The sequence below is a fragment of the Schistocerca piceifrons genome, chromosome 6 (assembly GCF_021461385.2).
Source record: "Schistocerca piceifrons isolate TAMUIC-IGC-003096 chromosome 6, iqSchPice1.1, whole genome shotgun sequence".
NCBI lineage: Eukaryota > Metazoa > Arthropoda > Insecta > Orthoptera > Acrididae > Schistocerca > Schistocerca piceifrons.
In genome coordinates, this window is record NC_060143.1 from 595526976 (window position 1) to 595544186 (window position 17211).

Sequence of the window (17211 nt, forward strand, 5' to 3'; positions counted from 1 at the left end):
CTATATTTCTTCGTCAATACGAAGGTAGAAGAGATACAGTAAACCTGAAGTGACGCATCCAAATCTAAACCTAATCTCACAGGAAAGGTTCACAACATAGACAGAAAGAAGAGTCAGTCCTCTTGCACTTAAGTCGGCATTGTGCCTTTTGTATTTAATTCCGATACAATTACAGTGTTTAACCGTCAATAAGAAGGACCAAGGGATACAGTAAACCTGAAGTGAAGCAACGGAATCTGAAACTGGTCTCACAGTAAAGGTTCAAATGATAGACAGTAAGAAGAGTCATTCCTCTTGTACATAGGTCGGCATTGTGGTTGGTTGGTTGGTTGGTTTTGGGGAAGGAGACCACACAGCGTGGTCATCGGTCTCATCGGATTAGGGAAGGATGGGGAAGGAAGTCGGCCGTGCCCTTTCAGAGGAACCATCCCGGCATTTGCCTGGAGTGATTTAGGGAAATCACGGAAAACCTAAAGCAGGATGGCCGGAAGCGGGATTGAACCGTCGTCCTCCCGAATGCGAGTCCAGTGTCGAACCACTGCGCCACCTCGCTCGTTCGGCATTGTGCATTTTGTTTTTAATTCCGATGATATTTCTGAGTTTCATCGTCAATAAGAAGGTCCAAGGGATACAGTAAACGTGAAGTGAACCATCGGAATCCAAAACTGGTCTCACAGCAAAGGTTTAAAACATAGACAGTTGAATGGGTCAGTCTTTTCGTACTTAAGTCGGCATTGTGCCTTTTGTATTTCATTCCGTTGCAATTTCTGTGTTTCATCGTCAATAAGAAGGACCATGGGATACAGTAAACCTGAAGTGAAGCATCGGAATCTAAAACTGGTCTCACAGGAAAGGATCAAAACATAGACAGTAAGAAGAGTCAGTCTCCTTGTACTTAGGTCGGCATTGTGCCTTTTGTACTTAATTCCGTTGCAATTTCTGGGTCTCATCGTCAATAAGAACATTCAAGGGATAAAGTAAACCTGAAGTGAAGCATCGGAATCTAAAACTGGTCTCGCAGGAAAGGTTCAAATCACAGAATGTACGGTGAGTCAGTACTCTTGTACTTATGTCGGCATTTTGCCTTTTGTTTTTATTACCGATGCAATTTCTGTGTTTCATCGTCAATAAGAAAGTGCAAGGGATACAGTAAACCTGAAGTGAAGCATCGGAATCTAACACAGGTCACACAGGAGAGGTTCAAAGCATACACAGTAAGAAGACTCAGTCACCTTGTACTTAAGTCGGCATTCTACCTTTTGTATTTAATTCCGATGCAATTTCTGTGTTCCATCTTCAATTGGAGAGTCCAAGGGATTCAGTAAACCTGAAGTGAAGCATCGTAATCTAAAACTGGTCTCACAGAAAAGGTTCAAAACATAGACAGTAAGAAGAGTCTGTCCTCTTGAACTTAAGTCAGCATTGAGCCTTTTGCATTTAATATCGATGCAATATCTGTGTTTCATCGTCAATAGGAAGGTCCAAGGGATACAGTAAACCTGAAGTGAAGCATTGGAATCTAAAACTGGTCTTACAGGAAAGTTTCAAAGCTTAGACAGTCAGAAGACTCAGTCTTCTTGTACTTAAGACGGCATTGTGCCTTTTGTATTTCATTCCGATGCAATTTTTGTGTTTCATCGTCAATAAAAAGGTCCAAGGGATACGGTAAACCTGAAGTGAAGCATCGGAACCTAAAACTGATCTCACAGGATATGTTCAAATCATAGACAGTAACAAGAGTCAGTCCTCTTGTACGTATGTTGGCATTGTGCCTTTTGTATTTAATTTCGATGCAATATCTGTGTTTCATTGTCAATAAGAAGCACCAAGGGATACAGTAAACCTGAAGTGACGCATCGGAATCTAAGACTGGTCTTACATGAATGGTTCAAAACATAGACTGTAAGAAGAGTCAGTCTTCTTGTACTTAAGTCGGTATTGTGCTTTTTTATTTATTTCCGATGCAATTTCTGTGTTACATCGACAGTAAGAAGGTCCAAGGGATGCAGTAAACCTGAAGTGAAGCATCGGAATCTAAAACTGGTCTCACAGGGAAGGCTCAAATAATAGATTGTAAGAAGAGTCAGTACTTTTGTACTTAAGCCGGCATTTTGCCTTTTGTATTTAATTCCGATGTAATTTCTGTGTTTCATCGTCAATAAGAAGGTCCAAGGGATACATAAACCAGAATTGAGGCATCGGAATCTAAAACTGGTCTCACAGGAAAGGTTCAAAACAAAGACAGTAAGAAGGGTCAGTCTTCTTGTACTAGAGTCGGATTGAGCCTTTTTTATTCCATTCCGATGCAATTCCTGTGTTTCATCGTCAATAATAAGGTCCAAGGGATACAGTAAACCTGAAGTGAAGCATCGGAAACTATAACTGCTCCCACATAAAACGTTCAAAACATAGACAGTAAGAAGAGTCAGTCCTCTTGTACTTAAGTCGGCATTGTGCCTTTTGTACTTAGTTCCGATGCAATTTCTGTGTTTCATCGTCTATAAGACGCACCAAGGGGTACAGTAAACCTGAAGTGAAGCATCTGAATCTAAAACTGGTCTCACAGGAAAGGTTCAAAGCATAGACAGTAAGACGAGTCAATCTTCTTGTACATAAGTCGCCATTGTGCCAGTTACATTTAATTCCGTTGCAATTTCTGTGTTTCATCGTCAATAAGAGGGTCCATGGGATACAGTAAACCTGAAATGAAGCATTGGAATCTAAAACTGGACTCACAGGAAATGTTTAAGTCGTAGACAGTAAGAAGAGACATTCCTCTTGTACTTAAGTCGGCATTGTGCCTTTTGTATTTAATTCCAATGCAATTTCTGTGTTTCATAGTCAATAAGAAGGTGCAAGGGATACAGTAAACCAGAAGTAAAGCATCGGAATCTAAAATTGGTCTCACAGGAAATGTTTAAAACATAGACAGTAAAAAGAGTCAGTCTGCTTGTACTTAAGTCGGCGTTGTGCCTTTTTTATTTAATTCCGATGCAATTTCTGTGTTCCATTGTGAATTAGAAGGTCCAAGGGATATAGTAAACTTGAAGTGAAGCATCGGAATCTAAAACTGGTCTCACAGGAATAGCTCAAATCATAGACAGGAAGAAGATTCAGTCTTCTTGTACTTGAGTCGGCATTGTGCCTATTGCATTTAATTCCGATGCAATTGCTGTGTTTCATCGTCAATAAGAAAGTCCCAGGGGGTTCAGTAAACCTGAAGTGAAGCATCGCAATCTAAAACTGGACTCAGAGGAAAGGTTCAAAGCATAGACAGTAAGAAGGGTCGGTCTTCTTGTACTTCAGTGGGCATTGTGCCTTTGTTATTTAATTCCGTGCAATTTCTGTGTTTAATTGTCAATAAGAAGGTCCAAGGGATACAGTAAACTTGAAATGAAGTATCGGAAACTAAAAATGGTCTCACAGGAATGGTTGAAACATTGACAGGTAGAAGAGTCAGTCTTCTATTACTTAAGTCGGCATTGTGCCTTTTGAATTTAATTCCGAAGCAAGTTCTGTGTTCCATCGTCAATTAGAAGGTCCAAGGGATATAGTAAACCTGAAGTGAGGCAACGGAATCTAAAACTGGTATCACAGGAAAGGCGCAAATCTTAGACAGAAAGAAGAGTCAGTCTTCTTGTACTTAAGCCGGCATTGTGCCAATTGTACTTATTTCCGATGCAATTTCTGTGTTTCATCGTCAATAAGAAGGACCTAGGGATACAGTAAACGTGAAGTGAAGCATCGGAATCTAAAAGTGGTCTCAGAGGAAAGGTTCAAAGCATAGACAGTAAGAAGGGTCGGTCTTCTTGTACTTCAGCCGGCATTGTGCCTTTGTTATTTAATTCCGTGCAATTTCTGTGTTTAATTGTTAATAAGAAGGTCCAAGGGATACAGTAAACCTGAAGTGAGCATCGGAGCCTAAAACTGATCCCACAGGAAAGGTTCAAAGCATAGACAGTAAGAAGTGTCAGTCTACTTGTACTTAAGTCAGCATTGTGCCCTTTGTGTTTATGTCCGATGCAATTTCTGTGTTTCATCGTCAATAAGAGGGTGCAAGGGATACAGTTAATCTGAAGTGAAGCATCGGAATCCAAGACAGGTCTCACAGGAAAGGTTCAAAGCATAGATTGTAATAAGACTCAGTCAGCTTGTACTTAAGTCGGCATTGTGCCTTTTGTATTTAATTCCGATGCAATTTCTGTGTTCCATCGTCAATTAGAAGGTCCAAGGGATATACTAAACTTGAAGTGAAGCATCGGAATCTAAAACTGGTCTCACAGGAAAGGCTCAAATCATAGACAGAAAGAAGATTCAGTCTTCTTGTACTTAAGTGACATTGTACCTTTTGTATTTAATTCCGATGCAATTTCTGTGTTCCACCGTCAATTAGAAGCTCCAAGGGATACAGTAAACCGGAAGTGAAGCATCGAAATCTAAAACTGGTCTCACAGGAAAGGCTCAAAGCATACACAGTAAAAAGAGTCAGTCTAGTTGTACTTAAGTTGGCATTGTGCCTTTTGTATTTAAATTCGATAGCAATTTCTGTGTTCCATCGTCAATTAGAATGTCCAAGGGATACAGTAAACCTGAAGTGAAGCATCAAAATCTAAAACTGGTATCACAGGAAAGACTCAAATCATAGACAGAAAGAAGATTCAGTCCTGTTGCACTTAAGTCGGCATTGTGCCTTTTGTATTTAATTCCGATACAATTTCTGTGTATTATCGTCAATAAGAAGGACCAAGGGATACAGTAAACCTGAAGTGAAGCACCGGAATCTAAAACTGGTCTCACAGGAAAGGTTCAAAACATAGACGGTGAGAAGAGTCAGTCATCTTGCACCTAAGTTGGCATTGTGCCTTTTATACATAATTCCGATGCAATTTCTGGGATTCATCGTCCATAAGAAGGTCCAAGGGATTCAGTGAACCTGAAGTGAAACATCGGAAACTGAAACTGGTCTCACAGGAAAGGTTCAAATCATAGAATGTAAGAAGAGTCAGTACTCTTGTACTTAAGTCGGCATTTTGCCTATTGTATTTATTTCCGATTCAATTTCTGCGTTTCATCGACAATAATAAGGTCGAAGGGATACAATAACCAGAAGTGAAGCATCGAAATCTAAAACTGGACTCACATGAGAGTTTCAAAACATAGAGAGTAAGAACTGACATTCCCCTTGTACTTAAGTCTTCTTTTTACCTTTTGTAGTTATTTCCAATGCAATTTCTATGTTTCAACATCAATAAGAAGGTGTAATGGATACAGTAAACCTGAAGTAAAGCATCGGAATCTAAAACAGGTCTCACAGGAAAGGTTAAAAGCATAGACAGTAAGAAGATTCAGTCTTCTTGTAATTAAGTCGCCATTGTGCCTTTTGTATTTAATTCCGATGCAATTTTTGTGTTTCATCGTCAATAAGAAGGTCCGAGGGATACAGAAAACCTGAAGGGAAGCATCGGAATCTAAAACTGGTCTCACAGGAAACGTTCCAAGATACACAGTAAGAATAGTCAGTCTTCTTGTACTTAAGTCTGCATAGTTCCTTTTGTATTTATATCCGATGCAATTTCTGTGTTTCATCGTCGATAAGAAGTTCCAAGGGATACAGTATAGCTGAAGTGAAGCATCGGAATCTAAAAATGGTCTCACAGGAAAGGTTGAAAACATAGACCGTAAGAAGAGTCAGTCTTCTTGTACTAAAGTCGGGAGTGTGCCCTTTCTATTTAATTCCGTTGCAATTTCTGTGTTTCATCGTCAATAACAAGGTCCAAGGGATGCAGTAAACCTGAAGTGAAGCATCGGAATCTAAAACAGGTCTCACAGGAAAGGTTCAAAACATAGACAGTAAGAAGACTCAGTCTTCTTGTACTTCAGTCGGCATTGTCGCTTTTGTTATCATTTCCGATGCAATTTCTGTGCTTCATCGTCAATAAGAATGTCCAAGGGTTACAGTAAACCTGAAGTGAGTCATCGGAATCTAAACTGGTCTCAAAGAAAGGGTCAAATCATAGACAGAAGGAAGAGTCAGTCTTCTTGTACTTAAGTGGGCATTGTGCCTTTTGTATTTAATTCCGATGCAATTTCTGTGTTTCATCGTCAATAAGAAGGTCCAAGGGACACAGTAAACCTGAAGTGCAGCATCGGAGCCTAAAACTGGTCTCACAGGAAAGGTTCAAGTCATAGACATTAAGAAGAGATTTTCATTTTGTACTTAAGTTGGCATTGTGCCTTTTGTATTTATTTCCGATGCAATTTCTGTGGTTCATCGTCAATAAGAATGTCCAAGGGATACAGTAAACCTGAAGTGAAGCATCGGAATCTATAACCGGTCTCACAGGAAAGGTTCAAAGCATAGACAGTAAGAAGAGTTAGAACTCTTGTTCTTAAGTCGGCATTGTGCCTTTTGTATTTATTTCCGATACAATTTCTGTGTCGCATCGTCAATAAGAAGGTTCAAGGGATACAGTAAACCTGAAGTGAAGCATCAGAATCAAAAACTGGTGTCACAGGAGAGGTTCAAAACATAGACAGTAATAAGAATCAGTCCTCTTGTACTTAAGTCGGCATTGTGCCGTTTGTGTTTAATTCCGATTCAATTTCTGTGTTTCATCGACAATAATAATGTCGAAGGGTTACAGTAAACCTGAAGTGCAGAATCGGAATCTAAAACTGGACTCACATGAAAGTTTAAAAACGTAGAGAGTAAGAAGAGACATTCCTCTTGTACTTAAGTAGGCTTTGTGCCTTTTGTAGTTATTTCCAATGCAATTTCTGTGTTTCATCCTCAGTAAGAAGGTGCAAGGGATACAGTAAACCTGAAGTAAAGCATCGGAATCTAAAACATTTCTCACAGGAAAGGTTCAAGTCATAGACATTAAGAAGAGATATTCATCTTGTACTTAAGTTGGCATTGTGCACTATGTATTTAATTCCGATGCAATTTTTGTGTTGCAACGTCAATTAGAAGGTCCAAGGGATACAGTAAACCTGAAGGGAAGCATTGGAATCTAAAACTGGTCTCACAGGAAAGGCACATATCATAGACAGAAAGAAGAGTCCGACTTCTTATACTGAAGTCGGCATTGTGCCTTTTGTATTTAATTCCGATGCAATTACTGTGATTCATCGTCAATAAGATGGTCCTAAGGATACAGTAAAACCTGATGTCAAGCATTGGAAACTAAAACTGGTCTCACAGGAAAGGTTCAAAGCATAGATTGTAATAAGACTCAGTCAGCTTGTACTTAAGTCGGCATTGTGCCTTTTGTATTTAATTCCGATGCAATTTCTGTGTTCCATCGTCAATTAGAAGGTCCAAGGGATATACTAATCTTGAAGTGAAGCATCGGAATCTAAAACTGGTCTCACAGGAAAGGCTCAAATCATAGACAGAAAGAAGATTCAGTCTTCTTGTACTTAAGTGACATTGTACCTTTTGTATTTAATTCCGATGCAATTTCTGTGTTCCACCGTCAATTAGAAGCTCCAAGGGATACAGTAAACCGGAAGTGAAGCATCGAAATCTAAAACTGGTCTCACAGGAAAGGCTCAAAGCATACACAGTAAAAAGAGTCAGTCTAGTTGTACTTAAGTTGGCATTGTGCCTTTTGTATTTAAATCCGATAGCAATTTCTGTGTTCCATCGTCAATTAGAATATCCAAGGGATACAGTAAACCTGAAGTGAGTCATCGGAATCTAAACTGGTCTCAAAGAAAGGGTCAAATCATAGACAGAAGGAAGAGTCAGTCTTCTTGTACTTAAGTCGGCATTGTGCCTTTTGTATTTAATTCCGATGCAATTTCTGTGTTTCATCGTCAATAAGAAGGTCCAAGGGACACAGTAAACCTGAAGTGCAGCATCGGAGCCTAAAACTGGTCTCACAGGAAAGGTTCAAGTCATAGACATTAAGAAGAGATATTCATTTTGTACTTAAGTTGGCATTGTGCCTTTTGTATTTATTTCCGATGCAATTTCTGTGGTTCATCGTCAATAAGAATGTCCAAGGGATACAGTAAACCTGAAGTGAAGCATCGGAATCTATAACCGGCCTCACAGGAAAGGTTCAAAGCATAGACAGTAAGAAAAGTTAGAACTCTTGTTCTTAAGTCGGCATTGTGCCTTTTGAATTTATTTCCGATACAATTTCTGTGTCGCATCGTCAATAGGAAGGTTCAAGGGATACAGTAAACCTGAAGTGAAGCATCAGAATCAAAAACTGGTGTCACAGGAGAGGTTCAAAACATAGACAGTAATAAGAATCAGTCCTCTTTTACTTAAGTCGGCATTGTGCCGTTTGTGTTTAATTCCGATTCAATTTCTGTGTTTCATCGACAATAATAATGTCGAAGGGTTACAGTAAACCTGAAGTGCAGAATCGGAATCAAAACTGGACTCACATGAAAGTTTAAAAACGTAGAGAGTAAGAAGAGACATTCCTCTTGTACTTAAGTAGGCTTTGTGCCTTTTGTAGTTATTTCCAATGCAATTTCTGTGTTTCATCCTCAGTAAGAAGGTGCAAGGGATACAGTAAACCTGAAGTCAAGCATCGGAATCTAAAACATTTCTCACAGGAAAGGTTCAAGTCATAGACATTAAGAAGAGATATTCATCTTGTACTTAAGTTGGCATTGTGCACTATGTATTTAATTCCGATGCAATTTTTGTGTTGCATCGTCAATTAGAAGGTCCAAGGGATACAGTAAACCTGAAGGGAAGCATTGGAATCTAAAACTGGTCTCACAGGAAAGGCACATATCATAGACAGAAAGAAGAGTCCGACTTCTTATACTGAAGTCGGCATTGTGCCTTTTGTATTTAATTCCGATGCAATTACTGTGATTCATCGTCAATAAGATGGTCCTAAGGATACAGTAAAACCTGATGTCAAGCATCGGAAACTAAAACTGGTCTCACAGGAAAGGTTCAAAGCATAGATTGTAATAAGACTCAGTCAGCTTGTACTTAAGTCGGCATTGTGCCGTTTGTATTTAATTCCGATGCAGTTTCTGTGTTCCATCGTCAATTAGAAGGTCCAAGGGATATACTAATCTTGAAGTGAAGCATCGGAATCTAAAACTGGTCTCACAGGAAAGGCTCAAATCATAGACAGAAAGAAGATTCAGTCTTCTTGTACTTAAGTGACATTGTACCTTTTGTATTTAATTCCGATGCAATTTCTGTGTTCCACCGTCAATTAGAAGCTCCAAGGGATACAGTAAACCGGAAGTGAAGCATCGAAATCTAAAACTGGTCTCACAGGAAAGGCTCAAATCATACACAGTAAAAAGAGTCAGTCTAGTTGTACTTAAGTTGGCATTGTGCCTTTTGTATTTAAATCCGATAGCAATTTCTGTGTTCCATCGTCAATTAGAATGTCCAAGGGATACAGTAAACCTGAAGTGAAGCATCAAAATCTAAAACTAGTATCACAGGAAAGACTCAAATCATAGACAGAATGAAGATTCAGTCCTGTTGCACTTAAGTCGGCATTGTGCCTTTTGTATTTAATTCCGATACAATTTCTGTGTATTATCGTCAATAAGAAGGACCAAGGGATACAGTAAACCTGAAGTGAAGCACCGGAATCTAAAACTGGTCTCACAGGAAAGGTTCAAAACATAGACGGTGAGAAGAGTCAGTCATCTTGCACCTAAGTTGGCATTGTGCCTTTTATACATAATTCCGATGCAATTTCTGGGATTCATCGTCCATAAGAAGGTCCAAGGGATTCAGTGAACCTGAAGTGAAACATCGGAATCTGAAACTGGTCTCACAGGAAAGGTTCAAATCATAGAATGTAAGAAGAGTCAGTACTCTTGTACTTAAGTCGGCATTTTGCCTATTGTATTTATTTCCGTTTCAATTTCTGCGTTTCATCGACAATAATAAGGTCGAAGGGATACAATAACCAGAAGTGAAGCATCGAAATCTAAAACTGGACTCACATGAGAGTTTCAAAACATAGAGAGTAAGAACTGACATTCCCCTTGTACTTAAGTCGGCTTTTTACCTTTTGTAGTTATTTCCAATGCAATTTCTATGTTTCAACATCAATAAGAAGGTGTAAGGGATACAGTAAACCTGAAGTAAAGCATCGGAATCTAAAACAGGTCTCACAGAAAAGGTTAAAAGAATAGACAGTAAGAAGATTCAGTCTTCTTGTACTTAAGTCGCCATTGTGCCTTTTGTATTTAATTCCGATGCAATTTTTGTGTTTCATCGTCAATAAGAAGGTCCGAGGGATACAGAAAACCTGAAGGGAAGCATGGGAATCTAAAACTGGTCTCACAGGAAACGATCCAAGATACACAGTAAGAATAGTCAGTCTTCTTGTACTTAAGTCTGCATAGTTCCTTTTGTATTTATATCCGATGCAATTTCTGTGTTTCATCGTCGATAAGAAGTTCCAAGGGATACAGTATAGCTGAAGTGAAGCATCGGAATCTAAAAATGGTCTCACAGGAAAGGTTGAATACATAGACCGTAAGAAGAGTCAGTCTTCTTGTACTAAAGTCGGGATTGTGCCCTTTCTATTTAATTCCGTTGCAATTTCTGTGTTTCATCGTCAATAACAAGGTCCAAGGGATGCAGTAAACCTGAAGTGAAGCATCGGAATCTAAAACAGGTCTCACAGGAAAGGTTCAAAACATAGACAGTAAGAAGACTCAGTCTTCTTGTACTTAAGTCGGCATTGTCGCTTTTGATATCATTTCCGATGCAATTTCTGTGCTTCATCGTCAATAAGAAGGTCCAAGGGATACAGTAAACCTGAAGTGAGTCATCGGAATCTAAACTGGACTCAAAGAAAGGGTCAAATCATAGACAGAAGGAAGAGTCAGTCTTCTTGTACTTAAGTCGGCATTGTGCCTTTTGTATTTAATTCCGATGCAATTTCTGTGTTTCATCGTCAATAAGAAGGTCCAAGGGACACAGTAAACCTGAAGTGCAGCATCGGAGCCTAAAACTGGTCTCGCAGGAAAGGTTCAAGTCATAGACATTAAGAAGAGATATTCATTTTGTACTTAAGTTGGCATTGTGCCTTTTGTATTTATTTCCGATGCAATTTCTGTGGTTCATCGTCAATAAGAATGTCCAAGGGATACAGTAAACCTGAAGTGAAGCATCGGAATCTATAACCGGTCTCACAGGAAAGGTTCAAAACATACACAGTAAGAAGAGTTAGAACTCTTGTTCTTAAGTCGGCATTGTGCCTTTTGTATTTATTTCCGATACAATTTCTGTGTCGCATCGTCAATAAGAAGGTTCAAGGGATACAGTAAACCTGAAGTGAAGCATCAGAATCAAAAACTGGTGTCACAGGAGAGGTTCAAAACATAGACAGTAATAAGAATCAGTCCTCTTGTACTTAAGTCGGCATTGTGCCGTTTGTGTTTAATTCCGATTCAATTTCTGTGTTTCATCGACAATAATAATGTCGAAGGGTTACAGTAAACCTGAAGTGCAGAATCGGAATCTAAAACTGGACTCACATGAAAGTTTAAAAACGTAGAGAGTAAGAAGAGACATTCCTCTTGTACTTAAGTAGGCTTTGTGCCTTTTGTAGTTATTTCCAATGCAATTTCTGTGTTCCATCCTCAGTAAGAAGGTGCAATGGATACAGCAAACCTGAAGTAAAGCATCGGAATCTAAAACATTTCTCACAGGAAAGGTTCAAGTCATAGACATTAAGAAGAGATATTCATCTTGTACTTAAGTTGGCATTGTGCACTATGTATTTAATTCCGATGCAATTTTTGTGTTGCATCGTCAATTAGAAGGTCCAAGGGATACAGTAAACCTGAAGGGAAGCATTGGAATCTAAAACTGGTCTCACAGGAAGGGCACATATCATAGACAGAAAGAAGAGTCCGACTTCCTATACTGAAGTCGGCATTGTGCCTTTTGCATTTAATTCCGATGCAATTACTGTGATTCATCGTCAATAAGATGGTCCTAAGGATACAGTAAAACCTGATATCAAGCATCGGAAACTAAAACTGGTCTCACAGGAAAGGTTCAAAGCATAGATTGTAATAAGACTCAGTCAGCTTGTACTTAAGTCGGCATTGTGTCTTTTGTATTTAATTCCGATGCAATTTCTGTGTTTCATCGTCAATAAGAAGGTCCAAGGGATACAGTAAACTTGAAGTGAAGCATCGTAACCTATAACTGATCCCGCAGGAAAGTTTCAAAACATAGACAGAAAGAGGAGTCAGTCCTGTTATACTTATTTTTGCAATATGCCTTTTATATTTAATTCCGATGCAATTTCTGTGTTTCATCGTCAATAAGAAGGTCCAAGGGATACAGTAATCCTGAAGTGAAGCGTCGATATATAGAACTGGTCTCACAGAAAATGCTCAAATCACAGATTGTAAGAAGAGTCAGTCCTCTTGTACTTAAGACAGAATTGTGCCTTTTGTATTTAATTCCGATGCAATTTCAGTGTTTCATCGTCAATAAGTAGGTCCAAGGGATACTGTAAACCTGAAGTGTAGCATCGGAGTCTACAACTGGTCTCACAGGAGAGGTTCAAAAACATAGACAGTAAGAAGAGTCAGTCTTCTTGTACTTAAGTCGGCATTGTGCCTTTTCTATTTTATTCCGATGCAATTTTTGTGTTTCATCGTCAATAAGAATGTCCAAGGGATACAGAAAACCTGAAGGGAAGCATCGGAATCGAAAACTGGTCTCACAGGAAACGTTCCAAGATACACAGTAGGAATAGTCAGTCTTCTTGTACTTAAGTCTGCATAGTTCCTTTTGTATTTATATCCGATGCAATTTCTGTGTTTCATCGTCGATAAGAAGTTCCAAAGGGATACAGTATAGCTGAAGTGAAGCATCGGAATCTAAAAATGGTCTCACAGGAAAGGTTGAAAACATAGACCGTAAGAGGAGTCAGTCTTCTAGTACTGAAGTCGAGATTGTGCCCTTTCTATTTAATTCCGTTGCAATTTCTGTGTTTCATCGTCAATAACAAGGTCCAAGGGATGCAGTAAACCTGAAGTGAAGCATCGGAATCTAAAACAGGTCTCACAGGAAAGGTTCAAAACGTAGACAGTAAGAAGACTCAGTCTTCTTGTACTTAAGTCGGCATTGTCGCTTTTGTTATCATTTCCGATGCAATTTCGGTGCTTCTTCGTCAATAAGAAGGTCCAAGGGATACAATAAACCTGAAGTGAATCATCGGAATCTAAACTGGTCTCAAAGGAAAGGGTCAAATCATAGACAGAAGGAAGAGTCAGTCTTCTTGTACTTAAGTCGGCATTGTGCCTTTTGTATTTAACTCCGATGCAATTTCTGTGTTTCATCGTCAATAAGAAGGTCCAAGGGACACAGTAAACCTGAAGTGCAGCATCGGAGCCTAAAACTGGTCTCACAGGAAAGGTTCAAGTCATAGACATTAAGAAGAGATATTCATCTTGTACTTAAGTTGGCATTGTGCCTTTTGTATTTATTTCCGATGCAATTTCTGTGGTTCATCGTCAATAAAAATGTCCAAGGGATACAGTAAACCTGAAGTGAAGCATCGGAATCTAAAACCGGTCTCACAGGAAAGGTTCAAAACATAGACAGTAAGAAGAGATAGAACTCTTGTTCTTAAGTCGGCATTGTGCCTTTTGTATTTATTTCCGATACAATTTCTGTGTCACATCGTCAATAAGAAGGTTCAAGGGATACAGTAAACCTGAAGTGAAGCATCGGAATCTAAAACTGGTGTCACAGGAGAGGTTCAAAACATAGACAGTAATAAGAATCAGTCCTCTTGTACTTAAGTCGGCATTGTGCCATTTGTGTTTAATTCCGATTCAATTTCTGTGTTTCATCGACAATAATAAGGTCGAAGGGTTACAGTAAACCTGAAGTGAAGAATCGGCTTCTAAAACTGGACTCACATGAAAGTTTAAAAACGTAGAGAGTAAGAAGAGACCTTCCTCTTGTACATAAGTAGGCTTTGTGCCTTTTGTAGTTATTTCCAATGCAATTTCTGTGTTTCATCCTGAGTAAGAAGGTGCAAGGGATACAGTAAACCTGAAGTAAAGCATCGGAATCTAAAACATTTCTCACAGGAAAGGTTCAAGTCATAGACATTAAGAAGAGATATTAATCTTGTACTTAAGTTGGCATTGTGCACTATGTATTTAATATCGACGCAATTTATGTGTTGCATCGTCAATTAGAAGGTCCAAGGGATACAGTAAACCTGAATTGAAGCATTGGAATCTAAAACTGGTCTCACAGGAAAGGCACATATAATAGACAGAAAGAAGAGTCAGACTTCTTATACTGAAGTCAGCATTGTGCATTTTGTATTTGATTGCGATGCAATTACTGTGTTTCATCGTCAATAAGATGGTCCTAAGGATACAGTAAAACCTGACGTGAAGCATCGGAAACTGAAACTGGTCTCACAGGAAAGGTTCAAATCATAGACAGTAAGGAGAGTCATTCCTCTTGTACTTAAGTCGGCACTGTGTTTTTTGTATTTAATTCCGATGCAATTTCTGTGTTTCATCGTCAATAAGAAGGTCCAAGGGATACAGTAAACCTGAAGTGAAGCATCGTAACCTATAACTGATCCCGCAGGAAAGTTTCAAATCATAGACAGAAAGAGGAGTCAGTCCTGTTATACTTATTTTTGCAATATGCCTTTTATATTTAATTCCGATGCAATTTCTGTGTTTCATCGTCAATAAGAAGGTCCAAGGGATACAGTAATCCTGAAGTGAAGCGTCGATATATAGAACTGGTCTCACAGAAAATGCTCAAATCACAGATGATAAGAAGAGTCGGTCCTCTTGTACTTAAGACAGGATTGTGAACTTTGTATTTAATTCCGATGCAATTTCAGTGTTTCATCGTCAATAAGAAGGTCCAAGGGATACAGGAAACCTGAAGTGTAGCATCGGAATCTAAATTTGGTCTCACAGGAGAGGCTCAAACATAGACAGTAAGAAGAGTCTGTCTTCTTGTACTTAAGTCGGCATTGTGTCTTTAGTATTTAATTCCGATGCAATTTCTGTGTTTCATCGTCAATAAGAGGGCCTAAGGGATACAATAACCCTGAAGTGCAGCATCGGACTCTAAAACTGGTCTCTCAGGATGGGTTGAAACATAGACATTAAGAAGACTCAGTCTTCTTGTACTTAAGTCGGGATTGTGCATTTCCTATTTAATTGCGATGCAATTTCTGTGTTTCATCGTCAATAAGAAGGTCCAAGGGATACAGTAAAGCTCAGGTGAAGCATCGGATTGTAAAACAGGTCTCACAGGAAAGGTTCAAAACATAGACAGTAAGAAGAGTCAGTCGTCTTGTACTTAAGTGTTTCATCGTCAATAAGAAGGTCCAAGGGATACTGTATCCCTGAAGTGAAGCATCGATATATAGAACTGGTCTCACAGGAAATGCTCAAATCACAGATTATAAGAAGAGTCAGTCCTCTTGTACTTAAGACAGGATTGTGAACTTTGTATTTAATTCAGATGCAATTTCAGTGTTTCATCGTCAATAAGAAGGTCCAAGGGATACAGAAAGCCTGAAGTGTAGCATCGGAATCTAAATTTGGTCTCACAGGAGAGGATCAAACATAGACGCTAAGAAGAGTCTGTCTTCTTGTACTTAAGTCGGCATTGTGTCTTTAGTATTTAATTCCGATGCAATTTCTGTGTTTCACCGTATATAAGAAGTTCCAAGGGATACAGTAAACCTGAAATGAAGCATCGATATCTAGAACTGGTCTCACTGGAAAGGCTCAAATCATAGAAAGTAAGAACAGTCAGTCCTCTTGTACTTAAGTCGGCATTGTGCCTTTTGAATTTATTCCGATGCAATTTCTGTGTTTCATCGTCATTAAGAAAGTCCAAGGGATACATTAAACATATATAGAACTGGTCTCACAGGAAGTGCTCAAATCATAGATTGTAAGAAGAGTCAGTCCTCTTGTACTAGGATTGTGCCTTTTGTATTTAACTCCGATGCAATTTCTGTGTTTCATCGTCAGTAAGAATGTCCAAGGGATACAGTAAACCTGAAAAGAAGCATCGGAATCTCTAACTGGTTTCACAGGAAGGGTTCAAGACATAGACAGTAAGAAAAGACAGTACTCTTGTACTTAAGTCGGCATTTTGCCTTTTTTACTTAATTCCGATGCTATTTCGGTGTTTCATCGTCAATAAGAAGGTCCAATGGATACAGAAAACCTGAAGGGAAGCATCGGAATCTAAAACTGGTCTCACAGGAAACATTCCAAGATACACAGTAAGAATAGTCAGTCTTCTTGTACTTAAGTCTGCATAGTTCCTTTTGTATTTATATCCGATGCAATTTCTGTGTTTCATCGTCGATAAGAAGTTCCAAGGGATACAGTATACCTGAAGTGAAGCATCGGAATCTAAAAATGGTCCCACAGGAAAGGTTGAAAACATAGACCGTAAGAGGAGTCAGTCTTCTTGTACTGAAGTCGGGATTGTGCCCTTTCTATTTAATTCAGTTGCAATTTCTGTGTTTCATCGTCAATAACAAGGTCCAAGGGATGCAGTAAACCAGAAGTGAAGCATCGGAGTCTAAAACAGGTCTCACAGGAAAGGTTCAAAACATAGACAGAAGGAAGAGTCAGTCTTCTTGTACTTAAGTCGGCATTGTGCCTTTTGTATTTATTTCCGATACAATTTCTGTGTCGCATCGCCAGTAAGAAGGTTCAAGGGATACAGTAAACCTGAAGGGAAGCATCGGAATCAAAAACTGGTGTCACAGGAGAGGTTCAAAACATAGACAGTAATAAGAATCAGTCCTCTTGTACTTAAGTCGGCATTGTGCCATTTGTGTTTAATTCCGATTCAATATTTGTGTTTCATCGACAATAATAAGGTCGAAGGGTTACAGTAAACCTGAAGTGAAGAATCGGAATCTAAAACTGGACTCATATGAAAGTTTAAAAACGTAGAGAGTAAGAAGAGACCTTCCTCTTGTACATAAGTAGGCTTTGTGCCTTTTGTAGTTACTTCCAATGCAATTTCTGTGTTTCATCCTCAGTAAGAAGGTGCAAGGGATACAGTAAACCTGAAGTAAAGCATCGGAATCTAAAACATTTCTCACAGGAAAGGTTCAAGTCATAGACATTAAGAAGAGATATTCATCTTGTACTTAAGTTGGCATTGTGCACTATGTATTTAATTCCGACGCAATTTTTGTGTTGCATCGT